This window comes from Scophthalmus maximus, chromosome 18 (assembly GCF_022379125.1).
Source record: "Scophthalmus maximus strain ysfricsl-2021 chromosome 18, ASM2237912v1, whole genome shotgun sequence".
NCBI lineage: Eukaryota > Metazoa > Chordata > Actinopteri > Pleuronectiformes > Scophthalmidae > Scophthalmus > Scophthalmus maximus.
Genome location: NC_061532.1, coordinates 8,863,533 through 8,882,667, shown reverse-complemented (window position 1 = coordinate 8,882,667; position 19,135 = coordinate 8,863,533). Strand labels below are relative to the sequence as shown.

At 42.2% G+C, this 19,135-nt stretch overlaps 1 long non-coding RNA gene across 1 annotated transcript; it reads left to right on the top strand.

The window, feature by feature from the left end:
• The first annotated feature begins 1,835 nt into the window (after positions 1-1,835).
• On the top strand, positions 1,836-18,468 carry LOC118290242. Its single transcript, XR_007030067.1, has 5 exons — positions 1,836-3,602; positions 9,799-9,887; positions 10,787-10,922; positions 17,604-17,690; positions 17,808-18,468. It is a non-coding gene; the product is annotated as an uncharacterized LOC118290242 (long non-coding RNA).
• Positions 18,469-19,135: the final 667 nt, after the last annotated feature.

The window sequence follows — 19,135 nt, the reverse complement described above, 5'->3', positions numbered from 1 at the left end:
CCTTAGCTTATGCAAAGCAGATACTGAATCATTTAACAGTAGCGGTGTTGAAGGAAGCTGTCTGATCCTTTACCGACGTAAAAACTGAAATACCACAATCTAAAAGTACTCCATAATAAGTAAAGGTCCTGCATATAACACCCAACTTTAGTAAAAGTACAGCAGAATGAGCACTGAGAGTATGAGGAGTGACAACACTCATTCTGCAGAAAATTGACCCCGTTCGTGATGTGTTATAATATATAACATTATAGGATTGTTAACACTGTTACATTAATGCATAAGTAGTTTTTGTGAAATATTAGATCATTTGACATCTGTTGGGCGTCCAACAGTTATTCAAAGGAAAGCAACATGTGAAAAGTTTAGGGCGGAAATGTTCCCTGACGAGTCAAGTGCATGAAATTTGCACAAAGTGGCCCCACACTGTTAGCAAGAGGTCACATGCAAAAAGAAGATTGGGAACTACCGGTTTAACCTTTAAGCTTTTAATAATCTTATGCAAGAAGAATCTTATGTTTTCATTTTGAAAAGTAACTAGTAATTTCACCTGCCAAATATTGTGAATGTAAGGAAATAAAATGCTCAATATTTGGTAGAAATATTTGTTTGGTAGAAGTAGAAGTGCAAAGCACCACAAAATGGATGTTATCAAAGTAAATGTGGTTTGATGATATAAAATCAACTCCGCAAACTGGAACTGACCAGTCTAACTCACTTTACAATAATGCAAAGTAAAAAATACTGCAAATAGTGTGACCATCAAATTATACCCTCTTCATTCAGATTTCCATATTGTTGATGCAAATAAATAACCAAAGTCAAAGCACAACCTATCAGGTTTGATGACTAATAAATGAAATGTGTGCTTTTTATACTTCATGTCATTTATTACTGCTGCTGAATACTACAGGATGATCCCGGTGGTCAGTTTCCTGAGATACCTGAGCTGCGTGCACAGCCCTGCCAAGGTATGCAGGAAGGGCACTTAGGGGATAAAGACTAATGTTCTCCCATTAATTGCATTTCCTGAAAATGGATGTTTGCGGATTTGAGCATTAGGCCGCTTTTCATACTTTGTGCAAAGGCAAAGACATTTTTCAGAGGATTCTGCGGAACACAAAGGCCGTTTTTTTCTAGATTTTACTTCACGTTCGACATGGTGTTTTGACTCCACTGGGTCTTGGTGAAGGACAAAGGATGATTCAAAATCGTGAGTGAGTCGACTTTAGTGAAAGTGCATCCCGGGCCCGTGCAGGCACGTGGGGCAGATATCTGCAGGAACAAAGGCGACATGTTCTCTCGATTCTCACCTGCCTAATGAGGTTTAGTCTATGACCAACTTGAAAGGCCAGGTGTGCTCTGTCCCTGGCCAGGCTTATTTTACTACATCAAACCCCAGAGTGGAGGATTGCAGGAAAGAGGCTAGACGGAGGTTTGTGTATTTTTTCGAAAAAGGGGGATCACACACCAGGCCAGACTCTTATGAAAGGCGGCCCTGCTCCTTCTCCAGCCAGCGAATCGGAAATGAAAAACTCCCAGAGAAACCTGGAGCTGGAGGAATGCGAGGAAGAAGCCAGCAGACGGGGCTGTTACTACAGAGGAAGCGCCCCCATATAAGGACAGCCGCTCTTTTCCAAATATGGATATGTTCTCTCTCTCTGCTCACTCAGTACAGTAGGGACTGAAAAACACAGCCGCGAGTGAAAGTGTGGTTTGTGTGGAGTATTCTGTCTGTCAAAACACAAACGTGTGTGTGTGTGTGTGTGTGTGTGTGTGTGTGTGTCTGTGTGTGTGTCTGTGTGTGTGTGTGTTATCAGTCATTGCAGCCTCAGGACCGAAACGTCACCCCTGTGATATCTAGAGGAAACAGCTTGATGGAGGAACGCACTCCAGCCACGCTGCATAACAACATTCAAACTAAGCTGACCTTGTTATCTCATACGTGCAGTGTATCTCTAGCTGTCAGGCTGTTTTTGAAGCGAGTGGATCTTACATCACAGGGAAGTTTTTCAGTGGTTTGTAAATGAAAAGGAATGTCACTTTGAAGACGAAGTGAAGTTAAAATCCTGTTGTGTTTTTCTCGCCTTTTGACACCTTTTGACATTTTGTCAGATTGCATCAATAATTGAGGGTATATAAATTATTGAAGAGGAAATTATATGTTCAGGATCATTTAAGGGTTAACAGAAAACGAAATGAGGCTGATTCCTGCTTGAACTATCTTGGACAACCTTAGAACTGAAACTCTGACTTATGAAACCTCTATTTTTCTGGATTTTGTTTTGATGCTGGCTGTTTAGATGTCAGACCGTTCGTTCACCGAGCTCAGCCTGTCAGTCTCAGGGTTTCCAATGCAGGCTGCGTACTCACTGTCCTGCAGATCTAAATGTGTGGACGGGCTGACTGTGGTGGGCCAAGGGAAACATATGGCTCTGTGTGTGGTAGGCGCAGATATGTCAAGACTAAGTATAGACCAAGGTATTTGTCCAAGAGAGAGGCTGTGGGTGGAAATCAGTAATCAGAACAGTGGTGGTGATACAATGTCAGGGCAGCCAGTTCAGCCGTGTACTTATTGGCATCGGGGTTGTAAAACATACCAGTGCAAAGCTGTTTCACACATTTGCACGCTGGAAAATGTATTGTTGTTCCGTGTGCTTAGTCGATGTGGATGTGGGATGATCAGATGAAGTAATACGGTCTAAATCACAGTGGAATATGCAAAATCAAAAATACAAAATACAAACAGATTTATTTACATAACCACCAGAAAAAGGAGCAAAATTACTATTAACATGTTGCTGGCCCCCCGATGAGTGTAGGTCTTATATTCAATTTGGTCTGTTGATTGAACCAAATCAATAAAATAAACACAATATAAAGTGAAACTGAAAATAAAAATGGTGCATTGAAGATTTAAAGCTGCGACAGGTTCACACTGCTCACACAGTGGGATTGCAGATGCAAGTATATCACCCAAACATCTCTACTTAATGTTATAAAAAAGCATGTCAATTTGATCTACAGTTCCACCATTAGCCTCGCAAGCTTTTTATTTTAATTAATGTGTCTAAATGCAGGAACATGAATTAAATGATTTTGACAGGGCCAAGACTTCATATACTGTATAGAGTAACACAGTGGAATCACTCTGAAGCCCCCTAATACAAATGACTTCATCATTCAACAGCTGTAATGTCATGCTACATGTATTACTTTTAATAATAAAATAAAAAAATAACCTTAACGTCCCCGATCCCACTAAGAGAATAAGCCGGTGAAGTGACGCTCCTAATTTAGCTCTGAACTTCTACTCATTTTAAGGTCACGTGTGACTCACGCAGTTATTCCAGGTCAAGGCCTGCCTTCTGTCCTAGTCTGGATCTACGCATGTTGCTGCCTGCCATGTTTAGCTTTGTAACTTCATCGTTTCACATTTCATAGTTACCGTGTGACATCATGAGGCCACGCAACTCGACGTGTCAGAAAGGAAGTTTCCAACTTCAGGATCTGTGGAGATGACACAGTCTGACCAGGCTACATTTTTCATCTGCCCCTGGCTCATGGTGACGACACTGTCCGCATTCAGCCTCAGTCTTCAGGTATGGAAACTGGAAATGATTCCTAGTAATTGCACCTCGTGTGTGTGTGCAGTTCCATCACACCATGGTTAGTGATGTCATAGCTGGGTCTGATGTCACAAAGGCGCCCTCTGTGTGCTCTGGGACGTCTTCTGGCTCTCTCCATGGTTTTCCTGCACACTGCTCATATTCAGTCAAGCTGCAGTCATACCTTCCAGGCACTTCCAAGTCCAAACAGGAAGACAAATATCAAAAACAAAAATGGCCACTCACACCAGTCGCACCAAAAATCCTTGTACTGAAGTTGCATTTTTGCTCCACACTGGGCCAGATATTTGCCTGTAGAACAGTTTTTAGTACACAAAGTATATTGAAAATCATCTGTCTTTAATTTGATTCGTGCACTTTCATTTTATTTTGCCAGTTTGAGAAAAGTGTGTGAGGTTTGGTGGATGCATATCCAAACCATGCTGAAATAGTTAGTGGACACTCAGTTGCCAGTTTATTAAGTACGCCCTGTTAAAACTAAACTAAAGCACTAAAGCAGCCCTGCAACACAAGCTCACTTTCTTTGATTGTTGAATCTGTAATTTAAACTGGAACCTATGTGTGTGTGTGTGTGTGTGTGTGTGTGTGTGTGTGTGTGTATGTATATCTATTTATCTATATAGTGTTTTCCCATAATCAAAGCTTTGGTTGTTTTGGTTGTGTTATCTGCCCTCAGATGTCCATTAAAGTAAATTCCATTAGTGGTAGCTGGCAGGAGGTTTGAGGAATGTTCCATGGCTCTAGCCTTCAAACCAACCATCCATATACCACTCCGTAAACTGAACATGAAACCGAGATCTCAAAACGATTTTCCTGTCTGCATATTTCTGCTTCTTTGAACTCTTTGGCTGCCTGCAGAGAGACGTGAGGGTGGAAAATGTGAAAACAATATGGTTGCAAACAGGAGAGAATCCTGTTATTTTGTACTATGTATGTCTATAATAGCAGCAGCGCACGCAGCCACTCCTCAGGCATGCAAAACAAGGGGACAACCCTGCCAAGATGGGAGAATAAGCGCATTAACCTTCCCTTGTCATCTGCAGTGTGTGTGCTTCACCGGCATCAGCATAGCAAACAGGCTAGTAAAGATGTGCCGGGAAAGTAAATTGCTGTCGTCTTTTACAGTTTGGAACATGCCTGTAGAAACACTTATGGGGGAAACCTTTAAATGGATTGGATGGTGATCTGTTGATATTTAACAAAGAAGAAGGGACAGGTCCATTACTGAGAGATGAAAGAGTTGCAGCCGATGGAAACGTTTTGAAGCCTGCCTATGGGGAGACGCGCAGTGGAAACTAATAATGGACCAGGAGCCTGGGATGATTTGTTGAGATTTAACAATGGGGTTGGTGGGCAGATGAACTGTCAAGATGGAAACTCTTTCTATTTAAAGCCCAGAATGGTGGAAAATGTTCAGACTGGAAATGCACATGAGACCCAATCTGTTTCAAGCACGGCCACGCATAGAACAGTTGGGTTTAGGATTACTCGGTGTAATGGGCCAAGGTATAATATATTGATTAATGCCAGAGGGGGATGGTTGGATGGAGGATTACATTTTTTGGTCAAATTTTCTTATAAATCACTTAGTTTGGGACATCAAGGGGAATGCATTGGCCAGCCCGTGTTAACAAGGGAGAAGATATCACTTTCATGTGCCTTGGACAAAGCATTTTTTTTAACTGGCTGGAGCTCACAGGTGGAATCTAACAATAGACTGAATGCCTGGGAACATTTGTACACATATAACAAGCGGGATTGATGGGTGACAGAGAGTGGAAACTGCCTATTTAAAACCCGTGTCCTGGAAAGTGTTTAGACTAGAGACAGTGATGAGAATTTGGGCTGTTGGACTCTTTCAACAAACAGCTGAAACTCATCTGTAGATCCACTGCCACACACATGGATGTGGAAGTCGAGTGGTCTTCACTTAAACACATCTCCATGTGGGTCCAGGATGGCCTCAGCGTTGTTCCGCTGACCTTTCAGCCAGAGGTTGCGGGGTTTCTAATCTTAGACATCATGTCCGACACACATCTTGGGTCCTGCTGAACACTTCCTCTGCTGAACCATAATGGATAGATGGAACCAGGCGAAGGCTTGAGGCAACCCAACTTAAATACCGCCTGTTAAAAAAGCCGTTGTTTATGGCATGGCGTCAAATTAACTATCTTTCGGAAATTTTAAAAAGGGCCTGGTGCTAAACCACACTGTGAACTCTCAGGGGTCACAAAGGATCCGTGACCCTAAAGTTGGCCTTCCGCTTACAGGTGATGGTTTTCTAAATATAGCACGGGCCCTGCCACACACAGTGCTACAACCATAACAGTTGGTGCTCATTTAGAGAAACTATAGCTTGACAGTTTGTAGAAGTTTTGCCCTTTTAAAGGAATAGTTCAACATTTTATTAAACATGCCTATTCGCTTTTGGCCTGGAATTAGATTAGAAGATCTAGAGCTCAGAGGTGATATTATTTGCTCAGTAGAAATACTAGAATCTGACTTTAAAAATATGCCCACTAGCACCTTTTAATCATTAATGAACATCATGTTTTGTTTGTTTTACTTACACATGCATAAACAGTAAAAAAAAAGTTGCGAGTACAGTTGAGTTAAGGCTGTTAGTGTTTCTTGGTGAACGCAGTAACATCCTGGAGTTTTTACTTGAAGTTTTGGCCGGTAAACGTTGAGAAGAAGAAATAGTTATAGCACGTCCTCTGAAACATTCTGTTCTGTTTGTCTGCAAGTTGATATACAAATTAATTAGTAAGCGTTTGGGCCAGGCCACCTTGGTCTGAAATGTGCAAAGTTAGGCTGACTGCCCGCTAACTCTGGCTGCAACTCCATACAGACAGACAAGAGACTGGTTCCAATCCTTTCATCATACTTGACTTGCAACTACCTCAACCCAAAAAGACATTTACACCAATACTGATATAGTCCTCGTTGGAAGAAACTATTTCTGGTGCACGACCAAGATTTGGACAAATTTATGTGTGCACATGTGTGCAGCGAAAAAAGAAAAATAACTTCAATGCAGTGCTTGTTCTTTGTTAAGTTGGAAAAATTCAATCTTGTTTACCAACCGCATAGGGATACAGGGCAGTTCAGCTAAGTTCAGCCATATTGCCTTTAATTACTGTGTGGTTAAGACCTTCTCTTTTTTTTTTGCGATAAACCTGCCATGTCACTTTTTTGAGCATGCGAAATGTAAATGCAGTCAGATATTCCTGCCAACCTTAAAAGATTAGCACAATTCCTCCAAACAGGTTTTTTTCAAAGACCTTCTGTCTTACAACGTGCTTTGCATTTTAATTGCCTATTACGCCCAATGAGCTCTAATTTTCAATTTCTAGAGGGGACATGTCTTGAGCTATGTAATTTAAGCTGCGCCACAATCAGTCACTGTGTGAACATACACAAATATGGTTTTCAGCTGACTTTTTATCGTCCAGTTACAACAGGACAAATAATCTGAACAGGTTTTTTTTTTTTTTACTCTTCTCAAATGTACTCTCCTTGTGGTTGAGTCCTCGCGCCCACATCCTCGCTCTTTTCAGTGTTCGGAATTAAAAAAAAAAAAATACACGAAAAACTGTTTGAATCGAAAGACTTGAGTGTAAATTACATATTCTGCAGCTTCCCGAGGCCACCGCTTCCCTGCAGGAATGTCAGCTTCCCCCTATTAGCTTGGCACACGACTGCATACCTCTGCTAATTAGCTTCCTGTAAAAGCCTTGAATAAAAACATGGGCTTCAATCGCACGCTGCCACTTTGTCTCATTCGCTGCCAAGGTAAATGTTACTTCGAGCGCAGGGAAAAAAAAAAAGCTGACATTTTCATTTGTGGGTTCGCGCTTCCCCCCGACAGGTGTTTTCAAGCCGTGATGTGCCGCAATCCGGGTCAGGACTTCACCTCACCATTCCTCAACATCAAATAAACTCACGCTGTTTTTCTATCATTAGACCTTTTTAAAGGCTTTCATTAAATTTGTGCGCCCTGTTTTCTCTCGCATGCCGAGGGTTGCCTGAGATGTCAAACTGGTCTTGAAAGTGTGTTTGCTGTCTGTTTCACGGGATGGCTCGGCTGTCAAGCGGCAGAACCGCGCTCGCACGCAGTTTCGCCCAAAGCCAATTTAGGGTTGCTTTCACGGTTTGTTCCTTCACCGTCAGAAACACAGTGTACCTGCCGCGGGGCTTGTTGACTGATTTCTGATCATTTAGCAGCTGCTCGGCCGCAATCACCTCAATCAGACACGCCGGTTATTTGCGAGCTGCTCACCAGTTTCTCAGCATCACTGCCATTCACAACCAGACCTTTGCGGATTTAGATGAAAAGGGCAGAGTTAGGAGATCAGGAGCTGTTAATGTGTTATCGTAGCATTTTTTGAGATCCATCGCAGCCATCGTGGCCACTGATGCACTTTAAGTTCAAAGAGAATTTATATTGGCCCTGGAAGGTTCTGCTGCTAAAATGCTGAAAACAGAGCACTTGAAGGACCTATCCATGTTTGCTAATGGAAGTCAGTTAAAGCTTCAGAGACCTTGAGGTGAGATTGTTAATTCAGCTGCTGTTTCTCACGTTAATGAGCTCTGAAGCGTATTTTCCTTTTTTTTTTTTTACAACAGTGAAGACGAGGAGTCCAATGGACTTACAGTTCCATCACTGCTGAGCAAACTGCTAATGAAGACCATGTGATATCACTTGGTCTTAATGGACCTCAAAGGGTTACTGCAGTGAGTTTGCTATGCGCCAAAAAGTCTGGGTATTCATTCAACATGAATGGTCAAAAAAAATGGTCAAAACTTGTGATGAATCAGAGGTTGCTATAGCCGGACTTCTTTTGGGTTTGGATCAAGCTCCAAGAACACTGGACTCTACGTTTCCCACAGAGCAACTTGATATTGTATTTTCTTGTCAGACCCTTACTGCCTGGTCAGCGACCACGTCTTTCTGACTCCTCGCCCCAAGCTGAGAACACCCTGATGACATCATCAGGCTTATATTTGAGGAGAGCTGAGTACTGAGTATTTCTCAGGCTGGGTATAGTCTCCATAACAACCAAACTGACCTTTGTGTGCAAAACCAGATGAGTGTCACCCACTAAAAAGAATACTTAATAAGCGGGTTTATATTGCATAAACCTGATCGCTATGCATTTTTTAAAGGATTTATTAGAACTATTACATAAATTGAATTCGTACTGTTTCATTTATGTTTGAAAAATCTGAAGTGCATTAGTTTGTTTATGTAATGTTTTTAATTTTCATATTAATGCATGAATCCTAGATATTAGCCTTAAATCTTTTAAGTTCAGATATTGTTTGATTGATAAAATACAAAGCTGTCAAGGCACGGAATGCTTTGTAGATGCTTTATCCTTAATAATTTTGATAGTAAATCAAGGAAAGGGCCGGGTTAATAAGTGTCTGCACACTGTCTACTGTTCTTATGTAATCAAAAACAGTAGTAGTACTGCACGACTGAAGTAACTGGATGACTCCTGGCATAAACTACTGTGAGTTCTAACTTAAAAGTATTATGTGCGTGTGGTTTCTACATAAAACCAGCTCAGAGCTTAGGCTCCCCATACTGGCACTATCATCAGTGCCCAGGGGAAGAAAAACAACACTGTCATCATCTGAAGGAACAATGTTCAGGCCACAAGTGCTCTTATTAGGGAAGTGTACGATGTGTGCCTCTCATCACTGCTGGAGCTTTGGCGCTACCAGTGAAACCTGGTCAGGCCCTCTGGCATTGGCATCGAAAGCCAGCGTCTGGGTGGTGTCTCGAGCGAAAGAACATTCAAGGTCAACAATAGATCCGTCCTTTGATGAAGTTTCTTAGTGCTGAACACTGCAGAGGGTAACGCTGTTTTCAGATGACTAGTGGCGAAATGTGAAAGATCAGTGCGAGGAGGACGGTCCCTTGAAAAACAGCTGCGAAAATATTGGTCTTCAAGGCTTTCCCTTTTCAATGGGCTGTCAACGGATTATTAAAAAAAGCTATTGTTTGCTGCTTCATAAGATGTCGGATTGGAATAATGAACTGTGCTTTCGTAACTGGCGGTTTGGTGAACAAATACTCATTTGGGAGCAAACTGAGAGAATTGTGCTACATTGTAGAAACACTTTGGCCAGGGTTCCCATCTGCTCTAATTGTTTCCAGATATGCAGTTTCTGCACAGTGGCTAACGGGACCCCTCCCTGTCTGTCTGTATGTCTGGAACGAAAGGCCTCTCCCCATCTGTCGGCAAGGTCAGACTGCAGCCTACACCCTCGCCCCATGTCTGTCTGTTTGTCTGTCTGTCTAATGGCAATCTGACCCCTCCGTGTTGATATATGTAACTGTGAGCATGTCTGTTGTTACCCCCTGATCTCGCTTCCCTTTGCCGAAAGTTCATTTTCTCTGGGTTCAAAGCAGAATGACTGCTGCTATTGTGAAGGCCATGATGACCTAGAGAGAGGGAGCGATGTGTTTTTTGACAAGCTCAGCAATTTGTTGAATGGGGGATAGGACAATGACGATCTGTTGAAGGAGATACAAGGTAAAATGGGTCAGAATAAGTTCAGGCTTTTGTGTTAACAGAGACATTGTACGGGAGGAGGCCAACCCTGAATTTGAATAGTTCGTAAAAGATGGCGGTTTGTTTGACACATGTCCAGCCAATGGTCCGCCAAACCATGAACCGCAGCGAGCCAATCATGCTGTTGAGGCAAGCGCACATTTGACTGATGGGTTTCAACTGATGGCAGCGGTAGGTGCAGACAGACTTTGAATAAGCGTGGATAGATGGGTATAACTTGTGGAAAAATGAACATACTAAGCCTCATTTTGGAGAAAAGTCACAAACCTTTCAGGTGTTTTTTAAAAAAAAATCCTATTTAACTGGTGATTTTATACATGTAGGGTTTATGTGTCGTGACTATGTTGAAAGTGTAGGTGTGGATCCCTCCCAATTCATTTTAGATAGCGGTCTAGCCTTGTTATCCTGAAATAACCATCAGGATGGCTGCCTGCGGGTGAGACTTGACCATAAGAACTTTGGCAATCATGCACTAACTAAGAGGACAGTGTCATATCTCAACCCTGACAGATAAATAAGAAAAAATCCAATTGTGTCCTATGCTGACAGGGTGTTTTTTTTACCTCGTAGCATACCTGCCCACAACTGACTGACAGTGGAAAATATTATGCCCTCATCCTCCTCTTCACAACAACATGGAATATTCCCCAGCTGGAACAGCGGAAGGTGGATTCCTCAGCAGAGTGAGGAGGAAGTGATGACGCAGGTCGGTGTCATCGCTCAGCTAGCTGTCGAGCCGACAGCAGATGACCCCAGTTTCACATGTTTCTCCTACCTCAGCACATACTGACAGAAATGAGTTTTCCACTCTCAGCAGGAGTGAATCAGAGCAAAAACACACATAAAGTTTCGAAGCACTTACGTGGTCGTAAATAGGTGGTGATTAAACCGTGACGTCCGTTTGGAGGTAATACAACGCAAACAACAGCCAGTCTCAGTAAGCCTAACCGTTTCCTCCACAGAACCACATTTTCTTTAAAAGTAAAGAGTGTTACATTATCATTTCATTATATATATAATGCAATATATACAGTTTAACATTTCCGGTGATTTGTTCATTTACATTCTTGTCAAGATTTAGATTAGAAAGTTGATACGCTCTCATCTCTTTTTTGTGACTATTTGACATACTAGTTGTTTCCCTCGGTCTTTCTGTTTAGATAAGAAAAACTGTCCCGTGGCTGCTGTTTCATATTGAACCATGAGATATGCGGAGTTAACAAACTTTTCATCTGACTCTCAGCAAGAAAGCTAGTAAATGTTTTTTTTCCCAAAGCGTTGTATGATTCCTTTAAGTTCGCTTCATTAAGGTAGTCAGCTGTCAAACTAAATTTGCAAAACACTTGTATGTATGACTCGAGTTCGGCTGAAACTCACTTTATCCTTCAGTTCATCTCTAGTGGCTGCCATGACAACAGTCATAATAAACGGGCAAGATGCAACATAGCAACATACTGACATTTCTGCTAAAGGATTCCTTGTAGATTTATGAAGCGTAATCGTGTTAAAAGTATCATGATCTGCGCGTGCATTACACCACAACGTGGCTCACGCATCCGCGGTGAGCTCACTGCTCGTTTTCCAGCTGTATCCAGTCACTGGCAGTGAATAGATCCATCAGCAGCAGAGGAGGACGAGGCGGTGACGCAGGAAGGAGCCGAGTATCTGTCAAATCAGTGGCAGCGAACTAGCAGTTTTTACAATTGATGTAATGCATTTTTATAAATGTGACTACACATCTACACAGTGCCAGAACGCCGTAGTGTTAAATTGCTGTTTCCAGCAAATGCAGATTGGGTCAACGGGACCTTTGTTCCACACAGTTATTAATACCAAATCCAGGAAACAAGACTAAACGTCCTACCAAATCACTTCTCAAAGGCATTTCTACAGGATTAAACGTGGAGGCCCCACTAGCTAAACGCGAGCCCCGTGTACCATAAAGCAGCAGAGGCCGGGCCCCTTGTGCGGTCTCACTTACAGCACAATGATTGAAGGGTGCGACAATTGCGTAACTGCAAGGTGTTGTGTGATGCAGTGTGAATATGGAGCCTTGTCCCCGTGAGGAGAACCTATGTGGGGCATGTCTGACAGGTAGGTGTTGTGTCACAGTGCGTCAATACGCAGCCTGTCCTGGGGGCCCACGTCAGACGCTTTCTGGTTGCGACACATTTTTTCTTTTCACCCCTACTCGCTTTGCTTAATTATCCCCGGAGTTTTCCCAAATTGTTTCTCTCGCCCAATCTTATTTGAGTTTTGACATTATTTTCCTTATCTCTATCTCTATCCCCATCTCTCCCCTTGTTGCAGAACCAAAGATTTTTTAATGGCAAATCACACTTGTATTGTTTTTACCTGTTCGTGCAAAACCTAAACCTCACCCTGCATATTGACTTTCACTAAGCACGTATAAATAAAAGATTACACACCTCTCTTACCCTGCAACCTTCTGTGGTTGACTGAATTCTACTTTACCTTTGCTTCTCACGGTAACTGTTCCCAGGTATGTTTTTTCTCCTGCCTTTTGGACATGTGGTCTAGTGAGCCTGACAGGGCGGCAGGCAGCTCTCCTGGCTCGGTGTGTTTATGCAGGTGCGGGACATTCAGGACACACCGCCCTGAGGAGTATTTTGGAGGGGCTTTTCGGAGCGGCCTACCCTGCAGTATGAGAAGGGGCCGCCTATATGTGGCATTTAGTGGGACAGCCCAGAAAAGGCATTTCCTCAGGTTACTGGAAATGTAGCAGTAAAAGGTTTGAAACAGAGTCAAACACATCAGAGTGAGAAATGTTTTAATGGCGGGAGAAAGATGAATGCTCAGAAAAACATGAGATATTAAGTATATAATTTGAACATACACGACCCACAATCAGTAAGAGCTCCTCTTACTCTTTACTGATTTCCTTGATACAAAAACAACAAAGCTGGTTGATTTTTTCTTCTTCAGGAATTGTAGTAATTATTAGGTGTAAAAAATCTGTACCACTCTCATAACTGCATGTTTAATATAAAGCTTATGCCAGGAAATGGTTTGCTTATCAAAAATCCGATACTTCAGTCAGTGCGCTCACATGTAGGACACAGTGACATGTGTGTACAGTGACATAGTGCGTGTATTCTGACCGGGTCAAACAGTAACAGATCACCTTAGTGTATAATTCTATTCTAATACCTATCTGTCGTCATCTAATATGTGCACTTCTGTCTTGTGTAAATCTACTCCATGTATCTCTTGCTGACCAGCCTTGAACTGGGGGTTTTCTGTGTGGAGCTCTGCCCATGTCTGCACGAGTTACCTCCCACATATAGGTGAGGAAAACGTTCACCCCTAAATTGCCTGTAGGTGTGAAGTTGAGACTGAATGGTTGACTGTCACAGACCTGGATCATAACCCGCCTCTTGATCAGTGTGAGCTGCAATAGGCTCTCGCTGCGGGCGGGTGGGGACCTATATGAAAATGGATGGATTCATGGACAAACAAGCTAGCGCTGTCCAATCGGTGCATGGCTGCAGGTGTGGGTGGGTGCGCAGTGGAGGAGCTCTCATACCCACCCGCCTCTCCTATGTCTGGTTCCAAATAAGCAAGATGGCGCTGGTCTAAATGCTAACCTCGAGGCAAGCTTAACCATAGTAATGCCCCTGGGAGCCTGGTTGAAGTTGAGTTGTGATGTGCCTGACATTTGCCTTTCTGAAAGAATCAGTCGATCAGTCCATGTAGCCTCTTTACCCACAGAACCAGGATATTAAGTCCACAAACAGGGCTTCCCAGTAGCCAGGGTTAGATCATATGACGAGAGAACAGTGGTGGTCAGTACCAGAAATAATAGGCCTATTGAATGTAAGTTTCATTGTCAGGAAGGACAGGAAAGACAAATTGCATTGCTCTGCTTGGCCTACTCTGTTCTGTAAAATGTTTCCGGGATTATGAATTCCTCCGGTTTGGTCAGCCAACAGAAGAAACAAGGAGAAAGGGGAGGAGGACTGAAAGTATGGGAGGGTAAGCCTTGTCCGGTCAGAACTGAGGGCGTTAAAATGTATTGTGGATCATTTCAGATTACTGGTTAGATAAGTGGATTGACTAAAACGAATGTGGTGGAGTCCAATGATGTAAAACAACAGATTCAAGACAGATCCCTGTCCCTGAATGAAGGGAAAATGACCATGTACACGTCTTCAGAAAATCCTGGTATTTCAATCAGACATATTCATTAAAATACCACTGCAGCTCGGTCAAAAAAATACTGCAGTGTTTGAATTGAATGTGAATGAAAAACCAGGCCCGTTGGCAACGGAGAGCAGAGTTTGGTCAAATAGGCATCTATCTGTTACTCCTCACATCAACGACCAACTGGCTAGATTTACGAAGTCTGTGATATACCCTGCGTTTCTAATATTTTAACTCTCCAGTATGTTCCACTTTAAAGCAAGTGAACTTTGGCACCAGCTTAAAATGAACACATGCTCAATGAGCTGTACTGTTGCTGCACAGATGCGCACTTAGCGCACACCTTGAAACTCAAGCACACACACACACACACACGCGCACACAAAGTACACTGCGCTTCCACATTGGAGGTTAACTCGACTCAACTAGGTTGAGAAATTTGAAAGAAAACAAACAGGATTCCAGAGCGGTGCGGTGTGGCGTGAGACTGCTGGACTGAGGCACAAAGAAAGGCCTGTTTGCAGCGTACAGGAGCATTCCAGCTAACAGAACAGGCTCTGGGACACTGTTGACCTAAGCTACTTTAGAATGTTTGTGCAATAGCTTTTGACCGCTTGATTAAAAATATCGTTTGATGCTCGAGCGGCCGTGTCCTAGCCGGGGCAGTTCAGACTGGTCTGAGCAGAGCAACATGTTGTCGCATGAAGGGAGGGCTCTTATGAAGAGGTGAGCACCGAGCTGCTCACCTGGAACAGTGAGGGACAGTGGAACCATTATGGATCAACGTCCATGCCATCTGGCACTTGATTCTGATATATATAATGTCAGTTCTGCTGAAAAATGTGTCACTTTAGACAGACGACCTTATTTTGCCAAGTGGCAAAATACAATTGTACACTGTAGGGTAAGGGTTCGGTCTCTGTGATTAAAGCACAAATGGTTGGCCGAGGCAGTTGTTTTCCCAAGAATCGCATACAAATTGTTGGTCTCAGGACAACAGCCACTTGGAAAGATCCAGATGTGCCATTTTAGACAATGTGCCAGCTTTTCTTTGGGGATAATGGACGAAAATCTTTATCAGCTGTTCCATGGTGCATATGAGCTCGTGGCTCTGTCAGTAAATCCACTATTTCATTGGTCCAAACCGAAAAACCTGAACAACGATTGACTGACTGCAATTAAAGTTTGTATCCTTATGGTTCAGATGCCTTGACTTCTTTCTTTAGAATCAACATGAGGCACTCATTTGTGCTTTTGAGTGAAATATCCAAACAATGGATTGCCATGAAATCTGATTCAGACATTCAATACCCCGCAGTTTGAATTGTAATAACTTTGGCAATCACTAACTAGCGCCATCATAACCCTTAATTTGTCCAGTACTTCGGGTTAATGATCATATCCCAGCAAAACTGATGCCATTCTCATCAGCCTCAGTCGATGCTCAGTCAGTTAGCACATGTTAGCGTCCAAACATAAAGGGAAATGACTAAAAGAGAATAGAATAACTGTGATATATTCTATTTTTCATGCATTATAATTGAAATGAAAATTTGATAATGAAGACTGTAACTTAAAAATCAAGTTTTAACTAACTTTAATAAACTAGATGGGAACATGGAGCACAAAATCAATTGGGTTGACAAACACTGATGTCTAAAAGTTGTTGATTTCCAAAATGCATTGACAGAAAGCTGGATGGTTTCTTTTAAATATCTTTCTATATACAAAGTGGCTATTTCCAATATGTTTTTTGACAAGTGTAGTTCTACGAGAAGATGGATTTTTGATCCCTGATTTCCAAACAGAAATGTAGTTCACGGAGATGAGTGTGACCTGCTCTCATCTCCTTCAGCCCATACCATGGAAATGCCCTTGAGCACATTTCTTTTACGTCCAAATTGGTCTGGTGGAGCTGCCCACTGGATCAACAGTAAAGGACTGTGGTTGCAAGGGGCAGCAGCCAGGTATGAATGTGTATAACTCTGTATGTGTGAATTGGGGTGTTGATGAAAGAGAGCATATGTGCTCGGCAAATATTCCCAGGATAAATTAAGGCAAAGAGCAAAAGACTTTACTGAGATCTAAAAAGAAAACATTTGATGTGGTGACAGATTTGTGCCTTTGAGGGCTGGATTGAACTGGTCGCTGAACAGAAACGTGGGGACGGGTTTATTTGAAGTCCTGTTTAGCTTGTTGTGTGTCTTTGGTTGAGAAGATTCTGTCTGAGCCTTCAGAGAAAATCTAAAAAAGAACTGCAACAATTGGTCTTGTTGTCAAAGCAACCCTAACCCTTTTATATAGTCTTGTTTTATTTGTTCGATGATTTCTTATCAAACTGTACCTCCTCTAATCGTCTCATCTCATCTTACCCTTTCAAATCACCCTTTAAGGTCCATGTCACTTCTTTCCTAATCAATGAAGTCTCCTGTGATCAGTAAAGTCATCAATAAAATTCATTATATCAACTCACAAATAAAGCCAATTGGATTTAATCTCATTTCCCCCTTCTCCTCTTCTAAACTTGTTTAACATTGTGGTGTAAATCGGGGAGCTTTGGTTGCAGGGCCGCAACACGATAAGAGATCTCAACGTGATTGGTTGTACACTCTTCTTCGTCGTTTTTTAATGGTGGTTGCATTATCGGCACCTCATGCTTCGCAGTTTTCCCTTTCCTCTGACAGTGGCAGATACTAAAATGTGTCCGAAAAGCGAAAAGAAGAGAGGTGGCTACATTGACGTTATAGAGATATTGTGATTATTTGTGTTTAAAACCAATATATTGTTCATTTTTAAGGGGTTCTAAGAAAGTTGTCATTTTTATCCCTATCTTGTTCCTAATATTATCTTCATCAGATAAGAAGATCATTTCCTTTTTTCCTCTTGTCTATTCTCATATCAGAGCTATCATTTCATTTTGCCTCCTCGTTGAAGATCATATTTTCATGTCTCTCATAATCTCATTAGTGATGGTCTCCTTGGCACATTTCCTCTGTTTCATATCCTCTAATCTTATGTGATCTTGTCTTGTCTTGAATTATCTCTGTCGCATCGTCACTGTCTCATTACATCTCATCAGTAATGTTAATTTGGTTGAAAATGATCTCATCTCTTTTTCTTGCCTTATAATTAATGCTTGATCTATAAATTCATTGATTATCACATTTTTCATCTCATGTGTGACCATCATGGTTTCTCATCCATCCATCTGTTATCTGGACAGTTGAAGACAAGTGTCAGACAGTGAAATGGAAACAAGCAGTCTGAGAATCCCCCCGGTGTGAAAACATGACGAACGTATCACACCACTGTGAGTAAACTGAGGGCCTCCCTCCTTCGCCCTTTCGGTCTCGTGAGCTCTCTATCTGCCTCCCTGCCTTCCTTCTCCCTCTCTCACACACGTATCCTTCCTCTGTCTTTCTCACAGACTTGTGGTTAGTCATGTACGTGATGTGCTTTTGACAGCAAGCTGTGTTTGCTGAGCGGCTTTCACCCGACCACCGCCGCTGCCCCACCCGTCAACCCCTCTACACCTTTGACCTCCACAGCCCCATCTGCCTACTCAAATTCTCGTGCACACCATCCTCACACCTCTCGCTCTGTTAGCTTTGTCCACCTCTGACGTCAAACGCCTTTCAATGCAGCTGATTAACAGGTATAATTTACTGTGGGCTCAGGGCCAGGATCTGTAAAAAGTGCGTCTGCAATCCTGCTTGTCTGGTGTTTTCCGGTAAGTCTGACACAATACGATATATAATTAAAGTGTTTGAATCTCAACTTTAGATATAACTCATACAAAGAGGGTAAACATCTATAAAATATATCAACGAATTACATTTTAAAGGAATTAATCATCAAGCACTGCTAGAAATTCAAACACTGTGAACAGTCTTCATCATATTGTGACCACAGAGATACTTGAATTGATACGTGCAAACCTGACAACATTTTTTTCTCAATCTGCTTCTTGTTACCATTGATGGGATCCCGTATTAACACAACATGTTCTGCCAGTTCTTCACAACAGTTTTGGCTATTTCATGTGAGAGATTTAAAAAAAAAAAAATGATTCGTGTCAGCTGTCAGATTGTCTGATCATGTTTCCATCACTGCCAATCAAATGGGATCAAACCACTCAGCTGCACAGTCCCGAGGAGACAGATTAGCTGAGTTTTCGAGTGTTGAACTATTCATAATTGAAGGCAAGTTTTGCAATCAGCGCTTTGCTATGATGTTCCAGCTCTGTATCTGTGCATCAATAACGCTGAGATTCCCACTTTAACATAATATCTTATATTCACATGGACTCAGGATATGTGATGTGAACAGAAATGTACCTCATTCTCTGCCTTTTCCATTACATTACTACATTTGAATGCCTGCTCTCTGCCAGCACAGTCCACCGAGTTAAGACTGCATGTAGCGAGCACCGTGGAGGGAAAACAAACACAGAAAATGATGTTGATTTGGTTCCCTAATTGTCTTAAAATGATGCAGTTTGGATGGAACATTATCGAGCTAAGTCTGCTGGCATGTTGTTCCTTTTTTATCCAAATTCTGAAAATGTGACTGCAGTTCAACAGGAACCCAGAGCTGAATTACTCCAGTCCGACCATGACAAGCACCCACAATTTATTGCCGACCATTATAGAAACCAAGAATCAAATACCTATCACTGCACTAACCCAGACTCTAATTCCTACGGTCCCACCATGGTGAAGCCCCAGAGTTAAATCCTTACCACTGCATAACAAT